The sequence below is a fragment of the Apium graveolens genome, chromosome 3, assembly GCF_009905375.1.
Source record: "Apium graveolens cultivar Ventura chromosome 3, ASM990537v1, whole genome shotgun sequence".
Taxonomy (NCBI): domain Eukaryota; kingdom Viridiplantae; phylum Streptophyta; class Magnoliopsida; order Apiales; family Apiaceae; genus Apium; species Apium graveolens.
The window spans coordinates 216833064-216856763 of NC_133649.1; positions in this window are offsets into that span (position 1 = coordinate 216833064).

Consider the following 23700-nt stretch of genomic DNA (forward strand, 5'->3'; position numbering starts at 1 on the left):
ATCGAGATGTTGTTTATTTTGCTAGATTCTGTCAACTTATTTACACTTACTGTACTGATGAACCTCATTTAGTCAGCACTCAAACCCCACCTTTTAAGGTTGCAAAATGATACTTTAATGACCTGGTAAATGCTGATACTAAGAAGAAAGTGGTTAGACCATTACAGATTCCTAAGTCTGTAAAACAGATCCTGGTAAATGCTGATCCTGGTACTTATAGATCTGTTTACTCTGATGTCCAACCACCTCCCACCACCCAAAATCCATCAACCTCAGTACCTACCTCTCATTCTACTCAACCTACCCTCAGAACTTATCTCAAATCATATCTCTCCACTTCACAGACTGCTCAACCTTCTTCTTCAGCACCTACTGTGAAGCCTACATCCTCTAAGCCAAAGAGAACAAAGACTGTTCCTCAAACACCTCAAAAGAGGAGGAGAATTACTTTGAGAGATGAATCAGATTCTGAGGAACAGATTCCTTCTTCAGAACCTGTGGTGGTTGAAGCTGAGAAAGCAACTTCTCAGAAGGATTCTGAAATTGGGGGTTCTAGGCTTCTCAAGAGGCTTAGACGTATGATAGTTCCTGAAATTCCAAAGGAATCCAAATCAACAAGGAAGTACAAGAAACAGAGGGCACAAAGGCCAGTTTCAGATGATGAGGAGGAATCAGCTAAGGAAGGGGATCAGGAATCTCTGATCTCACAAGGCAAGGAATTTGCTCCAGTCACTTCTTCTCCATCAATTCCATCTCAGGAAGCTGTATCTGACAAGGCTAACTCATCATCTGTGTCTCTCGTTGATCCAGGCACAAGTGCTGAAATTGATATTCAGAACTTGGTTGTGCCTGCAATTCTTTTCTTAGAAGCTCCAACAGCAAATAATCCTTCCACAACACCTGTTACTGATGCTGTTCAAACTCCAGAGTTATCAACAACACCTTCTCTGCATCAAGATGCTGATGATCAGATTTTAGGTGAGCATCAGGATATGGCTGTTGATCAGAACTTAGTATCAGATCAGCAATTAGAGGATGCTGAAGCCTCCATTGCTACTCACACTGTTGTCTTATCAAAAGATACTGATTCTTTAAGTTCTGATGCTGCAAATGTTGGAGATACTGGTGAAGCTGCTACAACTGTAGATGCTGATGAAGCAGGTCCTTCAGGACATACTCCTCCACCGACTCTTCCTAAGTCTGAACTGGTAAAGGAGTTTGTTATCAGGGATGCACCAGTGCCTTGGAATGAAACTCCTGCAGGTCAGGAGTGGACTAAGGAATGGAACTCAGTTTCATGTGTTCCAAATGCTTTACATCTTGCTGAGCACTTGACTAAAGCTGATGAAATGTTAAATTCTGATGATTTTAAAACCCAGCTTAGAGTCACTGCATTGAGTACTAAACATCTACAAGGTCTTCATTCCAATACTCATGCAGTGCTACACAAGATTCAGGAGAACTTTATCAAACAGGAACAAGTTTGGAAAATTGATAAGAAAAAGTTCTTCCAACCTACCATTGACAGGGTTGCTTATATTGAGAAAACTCAAGAGAAACAACAAGCTCAGATTGATCAAATTCTGACAAATCAAGCTTCTCAGCAATCGCAACTTACTGAAATCCAGACCTCAGTGGAACTACTTATCTCTCTTTTATTACCTGCTGATGCCAAAAAGGGGGAGAAGGTATTTAAGTCCAAATGCAAAACCAACAAGACACTGCAAGGAAAGGATGATGGAAAAGATGACCAAGGAAACTCTGGAATGGGTAGTGGTCATAGTCAAGGTAGAAGGTTTACATCAAGACAAGCTAGTCACAGAACAAGTTCTGATACTGGGAAAAGAATAAGTTCTGCTGCTGGTAAAAGGATAAGTTCTGATGAACTTCTAGATCTTGATGAGGAAATGTCAAGACAGTTATTTCTTTAAGAAAATCCAGGGATGGACTTGGAAAGTTTAAAGGAAGAAGAATCCAGACTTAAATCAGAGAAAGTCACATCTAAATCTGAAGCTTCTGGTAAAAAGTTACTTCCAAAACTTAAAGGCATTGTGATCAAAGAAAGGACACATACTGAAGCAACTTTGGCTACATCACAACCACAGATAGATCCAAGATCCAAGGGTAAAGAAAAGGTTGGTGAACCTATCAAGGCTTATGTACCTCCTGAGGAAGAAGAAATTACTGATGGAAAAGATGATCTTGCTCTGACTTCAAGAAAAGTTCTTAAAACAACCTCTGACATGGCTCAAGTTGTTCAGAGTCAAGAAATTGTAAGTTCTGATATTCAGAAGAAGCAAGTAACCTCTGATAGAGCTCAAGTTAACCTGATATCAGAAAATAGATCAAAGACAGTCCTACCAGGATTCACTAAAGCAAAACAGACTCAATCTTTGAAGACTACTGCAAGTGGTTTTGAAGCAAGAGTAGTTACTGGAAAGGAAGCTAGAGATAAAACTGGATTGGGAAGTGCTGATGAAAGAAGAGTACACAACACTACCAATGATCCAACTTCCTTGAGTGAACCAGGTATTGGAGCAACTCCTGAGAGATTGAATCAACTGGAATCTGTACAGATGGTTTACCATACCTACTTGAAAGAATACATCATGTTGTATTTCATGACAGATGGTAGGGTTTATCATATAAGACAAAATGCCATTCCTTTGAAGTATTTTGAAGAATTGGAGCATGTACTTTTCTTACTTCAAGTGGATGACAGAATAACAGAGACTGCTGCAAACTACTTAAAAGAACAGATTCAGAGACAGAACAAGCTTTATTCTGTTAAGTCTGACAGCATATATGTTCCAAAGTACAGAGATCACAATGGTGATATTGTTGATATGAAGCCTAATACTGCACAGATCAGAACGTATCTTGGTATTAAGAGACTTGAATTCAATCTTGAGTAAGACAAAGCTTATGTCATAAGACTAGATCAGGAGTTAAGAAAAGCAAAGATTAATGATCTCAGAGCTGCAATCTTTCAAACTGGTGAAGATACTGCAGAGCTTAAAGGTGTTAAAAGGAGAATGATTGATGAACTAAGATATGCTGAGAAATGTTTGTTGAAGAACTATCTCAGAACAACTCCTGACATCAGAGAGATCAGAAAATGAAGAAGCCAAGTCGAAGATCTACAACTGCTTAAATTCTGATATTTATACAGATTGAAGTTGTTATCAGAAGTTGAAATTGGTAAAAACTTTAAGGACTGTAAGTTGTAGTTATCTAGTCTATTTCTCATGCATTTGTACTTAATGTTTTTGACATCATCAAATATCTGTTAAACTTGTATATTTTCTTAATTTACAAGTTGGGGGAGATTGTTAGATATATTTGATAATGTCATGGCTAATATGTTTTATGTTTAGCTTTCAGATCTTACGTGAACAGGATAAATCAGTACTTAACTGTTGATCAGTACTTATACTGGAAGTCAGGACTTAAGGATATCAGTACTTATATTATCAGGAGATAATCATCAGAAGATAGATATCAGAACTTAAGTGCTGAAGGACAATCAGATAAGGACAGTAGCTGATTAAAGGAAAGAAGATCGAGATAAACATAAGAAGAGATATGCATGAAGAAGGAATTCCGTGAAGAATGGAATACTTGGAAGAAAAGATATCTGATTGATATATTTTAGGAAGCAGAATTATATTCCATATCAATTAGCGATTATCTTGTAACTGTGTAGTATATAAACACAGACATAGGGTTTACACTATAAGTGTTATCATTATTAGAAAAGATTATTCATTGTAACCCTAGCAGCTCTCGTGATATTTGTTCATCACTGAGAGGTAACGGTTCCATACTGTAACAGAGTTTATTGTTTCAATAAAGTTTGTTTTCTGTTACTTAAGTTCTTAAAGTTCGATTTGAGTGTACTATACACTGTATTCACCCCCTCTACAGTGTGTGTGTGACCTAACATTGTCATTGATGATGTAGCATTGGTAGCTGGTCTTGAAGTAAATCTTCTCAGTGTCATCCAGTTTGCAGACAAAGGATTTAAAGTTCTATTTGACAAAGAAGAATGTATCTTCATCAGCAAGAAAACCAATGAAGTTGCTCTAAAAGGAGCAAGGAAAGGAAGCTTGTTTATGGCAGACTTGGACTCAACAAATGAGGATGGAATTTTTTGCTTCTACACCAAGGCATCCATAGAGCAAAGCAAGTTATGGCATAACAAACTCTCACATCTAAATTACAAGGCAATCAACACGCTGGTCAAGAAAGAGTAGGTGAGAGACATGCCAAAATTAGAGTTTGCTCAAACAGAAATCTGTGAAGCCTGTCAGAACGGAAAAATTAAAAGATCAAGTCATAAGTCAAAAACTGTGAATTCAATAAGTGCACCATTGCAACTTATTCACATGGACTTTTTTGGACCAGTGAATGTCTTATCAATTTCAAGGAACAAATATGCACTTGTGATGGTGGATGACTACTCAAGATACATATGGGTAGAATTTTGCATTCTAAAGATAAGACTCCACACATCATAATTGAGCACATAAAGAAGATAGAGAAATAGGCTGAAGATCAAAACTGTATGAAGAGATTGAGAAGTGATAATGGAACAGAATTCAGAAATGCAACATCGAGTGAATTCTGCGAAAGCAAAGGCATTGTTCAAGAGTTCTCTGCTGCTAGAATACCTCAAAAAAATGGGGTTGTTGAGAGAAAAAATAGAACATTAGTAGAAGCTGCAAGAACAATGCTGCAAGATGCTAATCTGCTAACTAGTTTTTGGGAAGAAGCTGTAAATACTGCTTGCTACAGTCAAAACAGATATCTCATTAACAAGATTCATGGAAAATCACCTTAGTCAATCATGTGCAAGAGAAAGCCTAGTGTAAATCATATTCATGTGTTTGGAAGCAAGTGTTACATTTTAAAAGACAACTCTGAATATGTGGGAAAATTTGAATCAAAGGTTTTTGAAGCAATTTTTCTGGGATATTCATTAGAGAGAACTGCTTACAAGGTCTATGTAATTGATCAAAAGAAAATCATGGAGAGCACATATGTGACTTTTGATGATGACAACTGTCTAAGCTTGGAATGCCTTGATGAAAATGAAGCTGAAGCCTTTACATTTGAAAATCTCTGTGATTTCCCGGATTTTTAGCTATTATTATTATTATTATTATTATATTATTATTATTATTATATTCCTTAAATATATTTATGTGATTTTCTGATTTAGAAGGAATAAAGTTATGGATATTTTATTCCCGCTTGACGTGTTCGTTTCATTAAATGGTAATTTGCTAATTGGTAAGTGTTATATCGATCCTTATTAATTCCTGAAAATATTTACTTAAATGTATTATTTTCAAAAACTATTTAAAAGCCGATCTTATTGATATCGGTAAATTGAAATTGTTTTGTAATATCAGGAAAATATCGTGCAATTATTTTATCAATAAATAATTATTATGTGATTATTATGGGAATTTTGGTGAATTATCTGATGATTGATATTTATATTTGGGTGTTTATATGTGATTAAGTGTAAGTATTTTGATTTTTAATATGTCCAGAATAAAGTATAGATAATTATGGTATTTTTCTGGTAATTTTTGGATTGTTATCTGATTTTATAAGGATTTATAGATTTAATAATTATTTTCTGAGTAATTATAAAACTATTTTATAAAGCCAGGAATCATCCAACTTCAACCGTTGTTACGTTTTTACAACCCGGAACTTTTTGGAAAACTCCTTCCTAACTTAATTTGATTATTCTGAACATTTTCTGTGTTTTGACTTTTTCGATCCAGAGTACGGTTTGACCTGTATGAGTCCCGGCGCAAAATTTTTGATACAATAATCATTTCGGTAGATCAATAAAACCCGTATTCTCGAGAGACTGGATATTTTTACATTATTTTCTTATAGGATGTTTTATAAGAAGTTTGGTTTTGATAATTATCCAAATTTGGTATTAAATTGTATCATTTTTATAGTTACTTAGCGGCTAAGTAATCTATTTTCGGATCCGATATATAAGTGTAAATTCAGTATTAAATTCTAGAATATTTCAAAAATCATTAAATTTATATTTTCTTTAAAATATGAATATTTTGAGAATTTTAAAAAAATTCGGATAATATTTACCCGCACTTTTTTTCGTTAAATCGTAATACGCGGGTATGATGCGCGATTCAAAAATCTTTTAAAAATCCCACAAAAAACCCCCAAATATTTTTATAAAATCCCACAAAAAATCAGACTTTTATTTTTATAAAATCGTGGGACTTCCAATATTTTATATTTTGGCATTTTTGAAATATTCATAATTTTTGAGAAATTTTGATATAAATTTTATATTTATTTGATTAAATATTATTCTCCGCCTAATTATTAATTTTGGACTAATTATTTAAATGATGTATTGATTTTAGTTTAAAGAAAAAGAAAATAAATAAAAAAATAAAACGTGTAAGCTCCCCAACCCCCACCCCTGCCACCTGGAAATTACCCCGCCTTACTCCCCCTATATGTTCTGTTCCTTTCTTTTTTTCCTCCCCGGACAACTCACTCCTCTCTCTTCTGTCTCTCCATATTTATATAATTTTAATTTTTAAAAAATTTATATCTTCCAATCCATCCGTCCAAATTTCAATTGTTCTATATATAAAAGATCAGTGCGTCGATACCTACGCAAATGTATATATATTGCAAGGTTTTGAGGAGATAATTTGTGTGGCATATTTCTATGTTAATTTATTTCCAGGGCATAAAAAAGGAGTTTGACGACGTTGATTACTCCACATGGCATTTCAACGTGTGTATGTTTATGGCTATGAATTTCGGATTTTTCTGGAGATATTTTCCGGACATCAGATATTATCTTCGGGGTGATAAGAATTTATTTTGGGTAACGATTTCGAAATTCCGCTTTCGTACTTGTGTATATTATAGCATGTTTATGTTTATATATTTATTTTGTAATTTTTAGAAGACGCTTTGGGTCGTGTTTTTCATTTCTGGCGTGTTTATATGTGGAGATATAAATTATTGTGTGTTTTATATTATTGATTTTATTAGAGTATAGTTGTATTGTATTGTTTGGAATTTATTGATAAATAGAACGTTCATCCGTTTAATACAAAATGAACGTTTTAGACTCAGAAAAATATTTCTCTTGCATTAAAATACTTTCAAGACATAAATTCTTTTGTTTCGAAAGGTCGCTTATTTTGCAAGTTAGTTCTGAGTCACGTATTTATCGGAAAGTCGTATTTCGACTTGATTTCAGTTTTACACATACTGAGTCGAATATTTGATGGATTGAGCCATGTATTATTGAATTATGTGATACGTGAATTATGTGTTTACTGCAAGTCAAGGCAGATTTTTTTATGTGTTTACTGCAAGTCAAGGCAGATTTTCTTATGTGTTTATAGCAAGGAAAGGCTGATTTTTTTTACTATATATTTGATTGTTGATTGAGATTGGAAACATGTGGATAGTCTAATAAATAGAGGAAATGTTGCCGAATTTTAGGTAGATTCCATATCCATTATTGGATATAAATGAGTTTATTATATAAATAAATTGTCAGTTTATATATCATTAAAACATGTCTACGTGCGTATATGGGTCGAGAGTCTTGTGTTTGACTATTTTCTTTATATGTAGGTTATCATTTGGGTAAACGATAGAGTTTTGACGCGCAGTTCGACGAGTAATTATCGTGTAGATAATTAAGAGTGTATCTTTTAATTATAGATACGAGTTGTTCAAGCGATCAAGACGAGACTTTGGGATCTAGAGTAAAGTTGAACAATAATGCATCTCGGGCTTCTAACAATCGCAGGAGCAGCATATTAGTGAATTGTTGAAATTGAAGACAACAATGTCATGAGATATTTTGTGTTACTGCGAGTGTGCTTAACTACTAAAAACCAAAGGCAAGTTTTCTTGTACTATTCTAATTTCAGAATAGTTAAATATTTTAGACATCAAAATGATTGATTTTGATTATGCAAGTTTTTTTACGCTATTCCACTTCCAGAATAGTTATATGTTTATAGATCTGGTATTAAACTGTTTTATAACGCTTTTGGAAGACATTGCATGCATATAATCATTGGGATTATTGAAGTCGTGTTGTTCTAGCAATTGTTCTGCTAACATATAATTCATTTCCAGATAGATAGTGAATAACTATGCTATCCCATTTCACTCTATAGAGTGGAACTTGATATTGATATTTAGAGAATAACTAATCATTCTAGTTATTTCACCATCACTTGGAAGATGTGTAAGTGGCCCGGCGGATGGTCCAGCATTTAGGGTGTTGTGCTAACTGAAATACGTTAATACAATTTTGTCCTTTGGCCACAATGTGCCTTTTTATTAAAGTATATATCGGTTATGGCCGGTATGTAGCTTTTATGGAGTACTCGTTTTTGGGATCTAAATTCTATGAATAATGATCCAGCTCTATCACAGTTGTGACGACCTTAACTCCGGGGGTCAGGAGTTGACGTCACCAAACACAATTACTAGAAATATAAACAACAAGATTATTATTAAAATAAACTAACTCGACCCCGAACCAAGATCCGATCCAGGTTCAAGTATGATCCAAGCTACACATTATTACAAACCATTTATTCAAAGGTCTGACACAAACTAACTTATTCAGCAACTCATCAGCCCGCAAGTGGTCTGATACTAACTACCTCTGAGGAGCCGGGTCCTGAAGGGGCTGAAACATGGTTCTACCAAGGTCTGATTGGTCTTCTAAGCATCTGCGATATATATATAACAGGTTGCAAGGGTGAGCATAATCGCTCAGCAGTACCACATATGAATAACAAGATAAAAACAGTAATATAAACAATGATAGGAACATAGCTGTAATCATGCGAACAACATTATATATAAAAAACTGAGATAATAGGATATCACTGACTAGCATGCTATTAACAAAACAAACGTAGTAGTGTGCTGTGTAAGTACCAGAGTCCAATTTTATCATGCTATTCACATTTATAAAACCATTATATCATGTACTTATACCCTTACGAGAATCACAAAACCAAATCAGATACGTAACGGATATGTGAAGACAGCTGATCAGGCTATCAACACCAGACGGCTCTAACTGCCATCCCATTTACCTGTTCCGGAACTCAGAGACTAGCTAGGTCTCTGACCTGCTGGACTAATCGGTTATAATTTACGCACAACCAAATTATCCTCTTACACCACCTCAATAGGCCTACTCTGGCCCCTATGTATCCCAAATCTGATTATTTTATCCAGTTTTCAAAACACTTGTATCTATCTCATTTCAAAATCATTCGTTTTAACAGCACACATAGAAAATCTCATTCGCAAATCATTTCATTCGAGATAGGTACCTTTCAAAGTTATTTTTCCCCAAAACATATTTAAAACGGTGATTCATAACTACAGGGGATAGTAACTTAAAACATTTATGTTCCATTACGAGATTAATACATTAGCTATTCATACGTACTGAACCATAACAGAATGGTCAGGGTACTTGCCTTGCCACTCTTTCAGAAACCCTAAGTAGCTTTTACGCTGACTTCGGTCCTGGAAAAACTCGACTGGGATCTACAAATACAAAATACCCTAATCAGTTATATCGACATGCTTGATATCGTCAAACCCTAATAACCCAATCCGATAACCCGACTCGTATAGGTATTATACACATAATCACGTAATCACATAGTTTAAATACAATTAGGGGTAAAACGTTTTATATAATAAAGTACGTTTTAAAATAAATTTTAGAAAATTTTGGCAGCAACTATTTTGTTTATAAGCCTACCCGTCAATTACAATCGACGTCAATAATCACAAAAATCCACAAGTTTCGTCACAATATCAATTCCACAATCTCGTAATTATTTACGTACAATTCCAATATATAATTTATTTTCGGAAACATTTTATATAAATTGTTTTATTTGTTTATAGAATTTAGGACTCAGAACAACGTCATCCCCATCCACCGTTGACTCACCGAAGTTCATTGATAACGGTAGTACAATTTTTGGTGCCCGATATAATACGAGTTTCCAAATAAATTACACCGATTTATTCGATTAAAATTAATTGCACAAAATTATTTATATCACGAATTGTAGTCATAATTCCCTGGAATTAATAAAATAATATGAATTAATCCAAACTAATCGAACCAAATGAAGCAACGAAACAGGGCAACACGTGCACAACGCATTACCACAGAACCGCAACAAACAACCAGCAAAACACAGGGATGGCCGGAAAAAAATACAGCCACACCACACACACACACAAATGCACACACGCATAGTCACTACACATATCACACATATATATACACAAAGGTATATATACATATATATATGCATATAACAGAATAAACAGCCAAGCCAAGCACAAGGCGGCTGCTCACCGAAAATAGGCCAGAAACAAGCAACCGGAGACGAGCAACAGGAAGAAGAACGAAGAGAGGAGAAGAATCGAGGCGAGAGAGAGAGACACAAACACACTGCCGAGGGAACAAAGGAAAAAGGGGAACCCCCCTGTTGTTTATTTTTTTTCTCCTTTGCAATGACAACACGTGACTGTGCAATACTAATAAACTAACATGTTAATTTTGGGGATAATTACGAAGATTTAAGGACCGGTTTTGTCCTGAAATTTGAAATTATCGGGCCCAGGTTCACATAAAACAATCTCCAAAAATTACGAAAATAGTTTTAAAATGTCATAAATATCCCGAAGTTTGCAAAAAAACAATCTCGAAATTTAAGAATAACTTTCGAAATGCAATTTTATACCCGCTTTTAACAATTAAACGAAACAACGCTCGGGTGAAATTAATCCCGAAAATTTCCAAAATAATATTAAAATTCCCAGAATATTATGAACTTAATAAAATATGAGTTTCGTGATTTTTGAAGAATTCAAGAATTAGATATAGAATTTACAAATAAACACACTCAAAAAATCATTTAAAGATAAATAATTAGTGAAATATTGATTTCTCAATTTTATAAAGTCCAAAAATAATTATTGAAATTATAAAATTATAAAATAAATTTTAGAGGCAATCCAAATATTTATGGAATTAAAACTGTAATAAAATCACTTTTACAAGAAAAATAAAATCGTACAACTCAATAATAAATCACACAATCCAACCCACATATCAACATATCACAAATAAATAAATAATAATCAGCAAACTGCTGCCAAAAATCAATGCACACATTCTATTTAATTATTTATTCAATTATTACACTTTTTAGAATATTAAAAATAAAAGAAAATACACGAGTCATTATATCCTTTCCCCCTTAAAAAGATTCTGTCCCCAGAATCTGAATCAGCTAAACAAATAAGGGTATTTATCAAGCATTTCTGACTCTAATTCCCAAGTAGACTCTTCTACTCGAGGATTTCTCCACAAGACTTTCACTATGGGGATCGACTTATTCCAAAGGACTCGCTCTTTACGGTCTAAGATTTGGATCAGTTGCTCCACGTAGGACAAATTTGGCTGAAGCTCAATCGGTTCATATTCTATGACTTGGTTCGAATTAGGAATATAGGGCTTTAACATAGATACGTGGAACACATTATGAATGTGATGCCACTGCGGTAGTAACACTTTCTCGTAGGCAACCTTCCCTACTTTTTTCAAAACCTCAAATGGTCTTATAAATCTGGGGCTAAGTTTTCCTTTCTGACCAAATCGCACTAACCCTTTCCAAGGTGATACCTTTAGTAACACCAGAGCTCCTATCTCGAAGTTCATATCCTTCCTATGCAAATCCGCATTCTTCCTTTGCCTATCCTGGGCTGCCTCTAACTTTTTCCGAATCAATGCTACCGCATCTCTGGTTTACTGAACCAACTCGGGACCTAACACTTTCCTTTCTCCTACTTCATCCCAATACAACAGTGATCTACACTTACGTCCATACAAAGCTTCGTAGGGTGGCATTCCAATACAAGCATGGTAGCTGTTGTTGTACGAGAACTCAATTAAAGGTAAGTGTTCATCCCAATTACCCTTAAAATCCAAAACACAAACTCTCAACATATCCTCTATGGTCTGAATCATTCTCTCACTTTGACCGTCTGTCTGAGGATGATATGCGGTGCTCATATTCAACTTAGTTCCTAGACACTCTTTGAATTTGGTCCAAAATCTAGAATTGAATCTCGGGTCTCGATCTAACATTGTTGTGTATGTATTGTGTACTTAATGATTTCATGAACAAAACACCTTGGTAGATTTTACTTAGTGAAAATATAGCACTCGACGGATAAGGATTATAGTCCCGACGGATGACTCATTTTAGTCCCGACGGATGATGACTTATTATCCATCGAGTGAGTAGCTTATTTAACAATAAGTGTGTAGCACATTTCTGCATACACATTGTTTAGAATCTGTAGTAACACCTAAGTCATGTTGACTTTAACTAGATATGCATAATAGGTTGATTAATTGTACATAGATGATGTCTTGTAATTCTGCATAGATGAAATGAAGTCTAGTGCCTGATTGCTACCCGACGGATAAACAATAATGAATTCGACGGATGATCAACAACCAGACGGATGATCATTAACTCGATGGATGATCATGAAACCGACGGATAAAGAATTCAAATATCCGTTGACAGTGATAACACAGTCACATGCGTCGAGTGTATGCAAATGGAATGTGGTAGCCTATTCAACTGGGTTTTCGAGAACAAAGAAGCATTGCCATTTCCATGCTATAATGAAGATATTCAAAGATGCTGGAATAGAGTAATGAAGTAGCATTGTAATAGACTCAGTAGTTTTTGCTTTTAGTATCTTGTCTTATTGCTTTGTAATCTTGGTAATATATAAACCAAGAAGTAGCAAATAGAACAACTAACTAAGAAACCAAGCAACCAAGAGAGAAACATTTGTAAGCTGAATTCTCAGTATTTCTCTGTATTCTTAGTTGTTCATTTGTAAGCAGCTGTGAGCTTTTTGCACACAGAGTTCTCTCGATATATATTATATATCTCTGGTAGAATCTTTTAAATCCACCAGAAAGTTTTTAAAGACTCTTGTTTTTAATTACTTGTGTTTTGATTCATTTCAAGTAACTATTCCACATTCTTCTAATCAATTCACACTTATATATATTTGAGTTAGAACATTTTTATTCAAGAAAAAGTTTCAAGAATTCCATTCAACCCCCCTTCTGTAATTCTTGTTACATTGTTAAGGGACTAATAATTGGTATCAGAGCAAGCTCTTGAAGAACAAAGAGTTTAAAGATCAAAATAATACAGCAAGATGAACAAGAAGGATGTTGGAGTCAAGATTCCTTTTTTGGATAAAGATAATTACCATCATTGGAAGGTAAAGATGCATCTTCATTTACTTTCTCAAGATGAGGCCTATGTGGACTGCATAAAAAGAGGCCCTCATGTACCAATGAGAGCTGCAACTGGAAATGAGCCATCTTTCCCCAAGCCAAGGCATGAATGGTCTGATCCTGATATTGAACAAGTCAGGAAGGATAAAAAGGCCATGAATATCCTGTTTAATGGAGTTGATGGTGATATGTTTGACAACATTATCAACTACAAAACTACCAATGATGTTTGGGATACAATACAGATCATCTGTGATGGCACTGAGCAAGTTAGAGAAAACAAGATGCAACTACTGATTCAGCAATATGAGCATTTTCATAATAAAGAAAGTGAGTCTCTCACTGACATTTTTAGTAGGTTTCAAAAACTGCTAAATGCTTTAAAGTTGCATGGAAGAGTCTATCAGACAAAAGACTCCAATCTGAAATTCCTTAGATCTCTTCCAAAGGAATGGAAACCAATGACAGTCTCATTGAGAAACTCACAAGATTATAAGGAGTTTACTTTAGAAAGACTGTATGGCATCCTGAAAACTTATGAGCTTGAAATAGAGCAAGATGAGAGGATGGAGAGAGGAAAAAAGAAAGGAGGGTCCATTGCACTAGTTGCTGAGTTAGAGAAAGAGAATGAGATGAAGATGGAAGCCGTTGAGTCAACTTCAAGGGTCTGTGAAAACAAGGGCAAGGGGCTTGGAGTAGAAAGTGAAGATTCTTTGAGCCAAGATGACAAGGAAGACATTGATGAACATTTAGCATTTCTTTCCAGAAAATTTGCAAAGCTCAAGTTCAAAAAGAACTTTGGAGCAGCCAAGATAAATAGAAACATGGTGGATAAATCAAAATTCAAATGTTTCAAATGTGGCTTGGCAGGGCACTTTGCCAGTGAGTGTAGAAAGTCAGATTCCAGCAAGAAAAAGTTTGAGCGTGTGGATTATAAGCAAAAATACTTAGAGCTGCTCAAACAAAAGGAAAGGGCTTTCATTACACAAGAAAATGACTGGGCAACAGACGGTCTGGATGAAGATGAAGATGTCATCTATGTCAATCTAGCCCTAATGGCCAAGTCTGATGAAACAGAAACAAGTTCTTCAAGTAATCAGGTAATTACTACAAACCTTGCACATTTATCTAAAGCTGAGTGTAATGATGCTATAAATGACATGTCTACAGAGTTATATCATTTGCATGTTACACTTAAGTCTCTTACTAAAGAAAATGCTAAAATCAAAGAAAACAATTTATTTTTGAGTGAGAGAAATAATGTGCTAGAATCTCAGTTCATTGATTTTGAAAAATTGAGAATTGAGTGTAAGATTGCCAAGGAGGAATTAATTGAGTCCTTGAAAAAAGAAGAAATTTTAAAGAAGCAGCTCGAGCGTGAACAGGAGGTGATTAAGGCATGAAAAACATCTAGAGATGTCCATGCTCAAATCACCAAAGTTCAAGGAATTGAGTCCTTCTGTGATGCAGCCTGGAAAAAGAACAAGGAGAAATTAGAACCAGATTTGGTGGATGGAGTGCTAACAGATGTAGACTCGACGGATGATGATGGTCATCCGTCGGATAACAAAAAGGGTTATCCGTCGACTGATGAAAATCCTCATCCGTCGACTATAAGCAAGCCTATCAATAAAGCCAAACTTGTTAAGTTGAATGAAAAGTATGGATCTGTTTCCAAGAACTTTGTACCAGAAGAATCGAGTCAAGTTAAGAAAGGGAAAAAGGCTAATATTGGTCACATGACTGTCAAACAGTTAAGTGACAGACTTGAAAAGATTGAGGTGAAAACAGAGGCTAAAAAGAAAAATAATAGAAATGGTAAAGTAGGGATTAACAAACACAATAACTACACACCTGATAAATATGCTCCTAGAAAAATTTGTGTCAAGTGTGGTAGTGTAAATCATTTGTCTGTCAATTGCAAATCTGCCATGCCTACTTCCATGTCTGTGCCACCTCACTTTCCCAATATGAATGCCATGCCTCTCATGCCTATGAATGCTATGTCTATACAGAATATGAATGCACAGTTTGCTAATATGCCATTTGCACCTAACTCTTATTATGCTGCATTTAGTATGCCACAAATGCCATTTAGCATGCCTTACTGGAATAACATGTTCACTAATAGCATGCCATTCCCTGTTAATTATAATATGCATGATAATTCTGTTGTAATGAATGGTTTCAAAGGCCCAACTCAAATGACTAAGGATGAATCTGATATCCCCAAGTCAAATGAGATAAAGCCTAAGAAACAGAAAAAGAAAGCTAACAAGGCAGGACCCAAGGAAACTTGGGTACCAAAATCAACTTTATTTGATTTTGATGTGTGCAGGGAAACAAAAACAATCTTTGGTACTTGGATAGTGGTTGTTCAAGACACATGACTGGTGATTCTACCCTGCTCACAGAGTTCAAGGAGAGAGCTGACCCAAGTATTACTTTTGGAGATGACAACAAGGGTTATACTGTGGGATATGGCTTGATTTCAAAGGAAAATGTCATCTTTGAGGAGGTTGCCTTAGTGGATGGTCTCAAACACAACTTCTTGAGTATCAGCCAGCTTTGTGATAAAGGCAACTCAGTAACCTTCAACTCAGAAGCCTGTGTTGTGACTAACGAAAGGAGCAACAAAGTGGTTCTCACTGGTGTGAGAAAAGGAAATGTGTACCTAGCTAATTTCAACTCATCTAATGTATAATCTGTTACTTGTCTTCTCAGTAAAGCAAGTCAGGATGAAAGTTGGCTATGGCATAAGAAGCTATCCCATTTAAACTTCAAGACCATGAATGAACTAGTAAAGAAAGAACTGGTTAGAGGCATTCCTCTAGTGGAGTTTTCTAAGGATGGATTGTGTGATGCCTGTCAAAAAGGGAAGCAGATGAAAGCATCATTCTCGAAGAAACTTGATTCAACAATTGAAGAACCTCTGCAACTGCTACACATGGATTTGTTTGGACCAGTCAATGTGTTGTCCATCTCAAGGAAAAGATTTTGCCTAGTAATTGTAGATGATTTCTCAAAGTTCTCTTGGACATATTTCCTAAAGTCTAAAGATGAGGCTAGTGAAATCATCATCAATCACATAAGGCAAGTCAATAATCATCCTGATTTCAAGGTTAGAAGAATCAGGAGTGACAATGGAACTGAGTTCAAGAATTCTGTCATGAGAGAATTTTGTGAGCAAAATGGGATTCTATATGAGTTTTCAGCAGCAAGAACTCCACAACATAATGGAGTAGTGGAAAGGAAGAATAGATCACTTATTGAAGCTGCCAGGACAATGCTTGAAGAATCTAAACTGCCAACATATTTCTGGGCTGAAGCTGTAAACACTGCATGCTACACTCAGAATATTTCCCTGGTTAATCAAGCAAGATGCATGACTCCCTATCAACTGTTCAAGAACAAGAAGCCAACTCTAAATTTTCTTCATGTCTTTGGCTGTAAATACTATATTCTGAGAAATCAAACTGATCAAAATGGGAAGTTTGATGCTAAAGCAGATGAAGGAGTTTTTGTTGGATATGCTGTTGGTAAAGCATATAGAGTCTACAATCTAAGAACCTACATTGTTGTGGAATCAATACATGTTGTGTTTGATGATAAAAAGATTGAAGGACTTCAAGATGGAGATTACCATGAGAGCCTCAAATTCGACAATATGGAGATGGTTAGTGATGACAGTGATGATGAATGTGATCAAGAAACAGTATCAAAGGATAATGCAGAAAAATCCACTACCAATGAAGCACAAAACTCAACATCTGTCGAGTTGCATAATGCTTCATTCGTCAGGAGGCAATCTGCTTTATCCGTCGAGAGACAACCAGCTTCATCCGTCGGTACTCAAAATTCACCATCCGTCAGGTTATTAAGAGAAGTTGGAAATTAGAATAGATCACTTGTAGAAAGTTCCCCTTTCTCAAATTAAAGATCCACAAACTCAGGGGGAGTTTCTAACAATCAAAACTCAATCACACATCAAAATAACAATGAGGCCTCTTCATCTAGAGCTAATCTACCTCAACAAAGGAAATTGACAAAAGATCACCCATTTGAGCTCATAATTGGTGGTGTTTCTTCTAGAGTTCAAACCAGAAGAGCAACTCAAGAAGAATGTCTATACAGCAGCTTTCTTTCCAAGGAAGAATCAAAGAAGGTAGAAGAAGCTTTGTTAGATCCTGATTGGATTTTAGCTATACCGGAGGAGCTAAACCAATTTGAGAGGAATAATGTATGGAAGCTGGTGCCCAAGCCTAAAGGAAAGAATCCAATAGACACCAAATGGGTATTCAGAAACAAGATGGATGAAAATGGCATAGTAGTCAGGAACAAAGCTAGATTGGTTGCTAAGGGCTATTGTCAACAAGAAGGAATAGACTTTGATGAAACATTTGCTCCTGTTGCAAGAATTGAATCCATCAGAATCTTCTTAGCCTATGCAGCCCATGCCAATTTCAAGGTCTATCAAATGGATGTCAAAAGTGCCTTTCTGAATGGAGATTTGGAGGAGGAAGTCTATGTCAGTCAACCTCCTGGTTTTGAAGATCCAAATTTTCCAGAACATGTCTATTATCTCTTGAAAGCACTTTATGGATTGAAGCAAGCACCTAGATCCTGGTATGATACTTTATCAAAGTTCCTTTTGGAAAACCATTTCACAAGAGGTACTGTAGATAAAACTTTATTCTTTAGAAATGTAAATGGCTCTAGTATACTTGTTCAAATTTATGTAGATGATGTTATTTTTGGCTCTACAGATGAGAAACTTTGCAAAAAGTTTGCCAAATTGATGCAAAGTAAGTATGGAATGAGTATGATGGGAGAACTAACTTACTTTCTTAGTTTGCAAGTTAAGCAAGTTAGTAATGGAATATTCATTAGTCAAACTAAATATATTTTTGATCTTTTAAAGAAGTTTGATCTAATGGATTGCACATCTGCAAAAACTCCCATGGCCACTGCAACTAAACTTGAATTAAACACCACTGAAAAGTCTGTGGATATTTCAAGTTATAGGGGCATGATTGGCTCACTTTTGTACTTAACAGCTAGTAGGCCAGATATAATGTTTGCTACATGTTTATGTGCTAGATTTCAGGATGATCCTAGAGAATTTCACTTGGTAGCTATTAAGAGAATTTTCATATTTCTCAAGGGAACACCAAAACTTGGCATTTTGTACCCTAGAGATTCTAGTTTTGATCTAACTGGTTATTCAGATACAGATTATGCAGGTTGTAGAATTGATAGAAAAAGTACAACAGGAACCTGTCAATTTCTAGGAAACAAGCTTGTGTCCTGGTTCAGTAAAAAGCAAAATTCAGTTTCTACTTCTACAGCTGAAGCTGAATACATTGCTGCTGGCAGTTGTTGTGCACAGATTTATGGATGAAAAATCAATTGCTAGATTATGGTCTGCAAGTTGAAAGGATTCCTATTTATAGTGATAACACAAGTGCAATTTCCATCACTGAAAATCCAGTACAACATTCAAGGCCAAAGCACATAGACATCAAGTACCACTTCATAAGGGAACATGTAATGAATGGTACTGTGAAACTACATTTTGTTCCAAGTGAGAAGCAGCTTGCAGATATCTTTACCAAGCCACTGGAGAATCCACCTTTTCAAGGTTGGTAAGTGAGTTAGGTATCCTTAATTATTCTTAAATCTATATGAGATAATTTGCAAGTTGAAATGCAGCCAGAAATTTAATTGATTTTTCAGTCTTGGATGAAATTTTGGCTAAGTCAAAATTTACATCTCGACGGATGATCTTTATCCATCGAGTTTGATCATCCGTCGTTATACTATTTGCTAATAAAAATCAATTATTTTTCTGGAATATTTCATGACTCGACGGATAACAGTTTATCCTCATCCGTCAAATTGTCTTAATCTTAGCCATTAATTTCCTGAACATTATCCATCGAGTATACTTACAGTTTGTAAGCATAACACGACGGATAATGGGTGGAATTTTTACAGTTTATTTTTAAACGACTATTTTAGGGAATTTTCATTGGTTACTTTATTATTTTTAGCAGTTATTTTTGAGATAGTATAAAAGCTTATTTCATTTTAATTGCTTTTCTTTTATCATTCTCAAATCAACTGCTCCAATTTCTTTCTCTTTCAAAGAACTTACTCTCTCTCTTCAAGCTCTCATTCTCTAACAATGGCGCCCGTTGTCAAGATTATGTCTCAAACTGGGTTTATTTATGAGAAGAACAATTTTACTGCACTAGTAAATAAGGGTATTCAGCAATCTGGTGATTATCACAAGATGATGGACTTTGTGAAGAATTGCAAGCTTAGCTATGCCATGCTGGAATCACCCACAATCTTTTGTGAAGATGTTGAAGAAATGTGGACCACTGCTACATACAACTCAACAGATAAGACAATCACACTCACCATTAAAGGTAAGGAATTCTGTATCAATAGTGATATTATAAAAGCATGTTTCAAGATTCCTGATAACACTGTGACCTCACCATACACTGACACTGATATAATCAATATGCTAAATTCCATGAATTATGCTCTTTCTACTTCTAAGTTAAGTGACATTAGGAGATTGGGTCTTAGGAAGGAATGGAGTTTTATGTGTGATGTAATGACAAAGGTATTTTCAGGTAAAGTCAGTAATTTTGATTTAGTCAATATCTCCATGCTTAACATGCTCTACATGCTAGTTACAGATAAGTTCTATAATTTCAGTGACCTTGTTTTGTTTGAGTTGGGTTTCAAACTAGGACAGTTAAATAGAAGAGGTAAGAATGTGTATTATGTTAGATTCTTTATGATGTTAGCTAACTACCTCTCTGAGGGAATTGTGCTTGAGAACCCTAACAATAAATTAGATTGTTGGGTTCAAGAGAGAAGGCTCATTGCAGATTTGAACAGGGCCAATCATCACAAGGAGGTGCCACTGTTCTATTTCCCTATAATGGAAGCACCTCAGGTAAGTGAGGTAAGTTCATCTATCCCTACTACTATTCCAACCTCACTAATTTCTTTCAGTTCTAGTGTGGCTATAGTAACTGTGTCAATGACCCAACAGTTGCCTACCCAAGCTACCAAACCTACAAAAATTTCAAAACACAAATTAAAGAAAGCCCCCTCTGGTATCTCTCAAAAGATGCCAGTTGCAAAATCCACCAAAACCAAAGAGGGGAGTGTGCAGGTGGGTAAGACAGGTGAGGGAAGAGATGAACATAAAAGAAACCCTAAGGATAAGGATGGAGAGTTGAGTGGTTCCCAGCCTAGCCACACTGCAGTTTCCCAACAAACTGCAGTGCTTAAAAAGGATAAAAGCTCATTTCTAGCTGCATCCTCCCAAAAGGATGTAGTTATTGAACAAAGCTCTCAACCAAGAGCACATGCCAAGAGGGTTAGGGACACAAGCTCACCCCAAACTTATGCCAAAAAGAAGAAATCTACAACCCTTGGGGATGCACAGGGTACACACACTGTGCAAACTGGTGCTAAAGACACAGTCACTGCACCTTTACAAATTCAGTTTGATGCGGCTCCAATAAATGTGGAGTCACAGCCAAAATCTCTAGTAATAGAAGCACCTCAAATACCAAAATCACCCACAAATTCTCTAGATGTGGATATGATAAACACATCAATTCCTGATTCCCCTTCTTTAACTTTGTTGGGGAAGCCAAAATCTAGTGCAAGTGAGCATCATCTTTCAGGAACTGTTGAATCATCTGTGCCCAAAATATCTTCAATCAGCACAGAGTCCACAATAGTTTCCATTCCTAGTTCATTCATTTCTACTCTCTCGATGGATATTGCTCATCCGTCGAGTAGTGATTGTATCCCGATGGATAAGCTTAACAGCAGTTTTCCGTTAGATAACAAAACCACTCACTCGATGGATATCACTCATCCGTCGAGTGTCTCTGCACCACCTCAAACTTCATTTATTTCAAGTGCAGAAGAATTAGTGGTTGTACAGTCACTATTAGGATTGAGAGAGAAGAGTGTTTTGAGTGAGATTCTGGGTTGCTCCAAGGAAAGAGGAGAGGAAATGAGTGAAACTATGCAGTCCATTTCTTCAGGACTAAAAGAGAGAGTGATAGGAGTCCCACCTTAGATGGTGAAGGTGAGGGTGTGAGGGTGGGGAGCCAGGGTGAGACCCTGATGCAATAAAAGAGAGAAAATGAGAGAAATGCAGGTACTGGAGCTATAAGGATGGATATCATTGCTAGTGAGTCAATAAATGTCCAGGATGGAGACAGGGAGGGACTATCTCAGCAACCTCAAGCTGTTATAGATTCCACCTCCCTTGATGCTGAGGCATTTACTCACCCTGTTCCTGCTTATCAACTTCTAGCTGAACAGGGCAATGACAATGCATAAAGGATGCTCAATCTGGTGCATACCACACAGTCTATGCTAAGAGCTAAGGATGCCATCACAGCTTTGCCACTCTACAGCTGGTGATGTGGATTATGAGACTGGTGGTTCAGCTGATTTCTTTGGTGATGTAGATGCTAAAAGGGCTAAACAAAAGAAAGAGCAAATTACTATCTTTGCCAAGCTACATGTTGTAAATTCATCACAACAAATTCCTGCTCAGCCATCTGAAATCATTGAATCTCAAGATCCAAAGAAGCAAGTTGAACAACAGAAGAAATATCCAAGAATCAAGGAATTGGCTAAAAGAACCAAAAGGAAACTGGACATTGTTAATAAGGAATTAGAGAATCAGTTTCCCAAGGAATCCACTTCAACTACAACTCAAGCATCAAAACCCTCTGTGGTATTTGAAGATATCAAGGTAGTGGATCCCTACAGGAACATTCATGGTGAACCTATTGTGCCTAAGGATGAGCCAATAGAATAGGAGAACATACCAATTCCTGACTTCAATCTGCCAATCCTTAACAAGCCAAAGAGAACAAAGTCAAGAGCAGTCAAGAAAGTGAAGTTATCAACTCTCAAATCCAAATCTCTAGTCAAAGCTCAATCTAAAGTCAACAAAGGAGATTATATGTACTTGTGTGACATCAAGGAATTTTCTGATCTAAACATCTATCTAGATGAACTAGATAAAGTGAGAGGAATTGATGCATACAGAAACCTACCTGAAAGGTTAGTATTCAAGTATAAGGGAGGAAAGGAGATTCAGTGGCCACTTCACAGGATCCTTCAAGAAAGCCAAGTTGTACTGATTAAGGTTTATTCATCTTTCAAGAAGAACTTTGGGTTCAATGTTATTGCAAGAAGATTGGTTCTGAAGAAGATTGAAGAACTAAGGAGTGTTAAAGCTAATGATGCACTCCCAAAGACTCTAATCATCCCTTACATAGGGAGAAGAGTGCATCTAAGGCCCTACTGGCTGATGGAGTTCATGGATGACAAAGGAGTGAGAAGATTTTTCAGATTAGAAGACCAAATGAACATCTCTAGCAATGAGACTCTCTTAGAAATGCAAGAAAAGCTAAATCTCTCAGAATCTGATAAACAGGAATTCCGCAGGTAGCTCCAGAATCAGATAGATGAAAACAACAGAAAGCTTGGAAAGAGATCCAGACCTTCAAGGAACTAGATAATTCAACTCAGGCTAGAGGAGCACCTTGAAAATGACTATGAGCTAAACTTTGTATATTTTGTTAATTGAAGCACTTTTCAGTATTATCTACTTTCTTTTAAAGTTGTATTTTTAGGATGTTTTATTATCATCAAGTATCTCTTAATTTATGGCTACAATTCCAGTAGACATAAATTGGGGGAGATTATTGTGTATATGTTGTGTACTTGATGATTTCATGAACAAAACACCTTGGTAGATTTTACTTAGTGAAAATGTAGCACTCGACGGATAAGGATTATAGTCCCGACGGATGACTCATTTTAGTCCCGATGGATGATGACTTATTATTCATCGTGTGAGTAGCTTATGTAACAATAAGTCTGTAGCACATTTCTGCATACAAATTGTTTAGAATCTGTAGTAGCACCTAAGTCATGTTGACTTTAACTAGATATGCAGAATAGGTTGATTAATTGTACATAGATGATGTCTTGTAATTTTCTATAGATGAAATGAAGTCTAGTGCCTGATTGCTACCTGACGGATAAATAACAATGAATTCGACGGATGATCAACAACCCGACGGATGATCATTAACTCGACGGATGATCATGAACCCGACGGATAAAGAATTCAAATATCTGTTGACAGTGACAACACAGTCACATGCGTCGAGTGTTTGCAAATGGAATGTGGTAGCCTATTC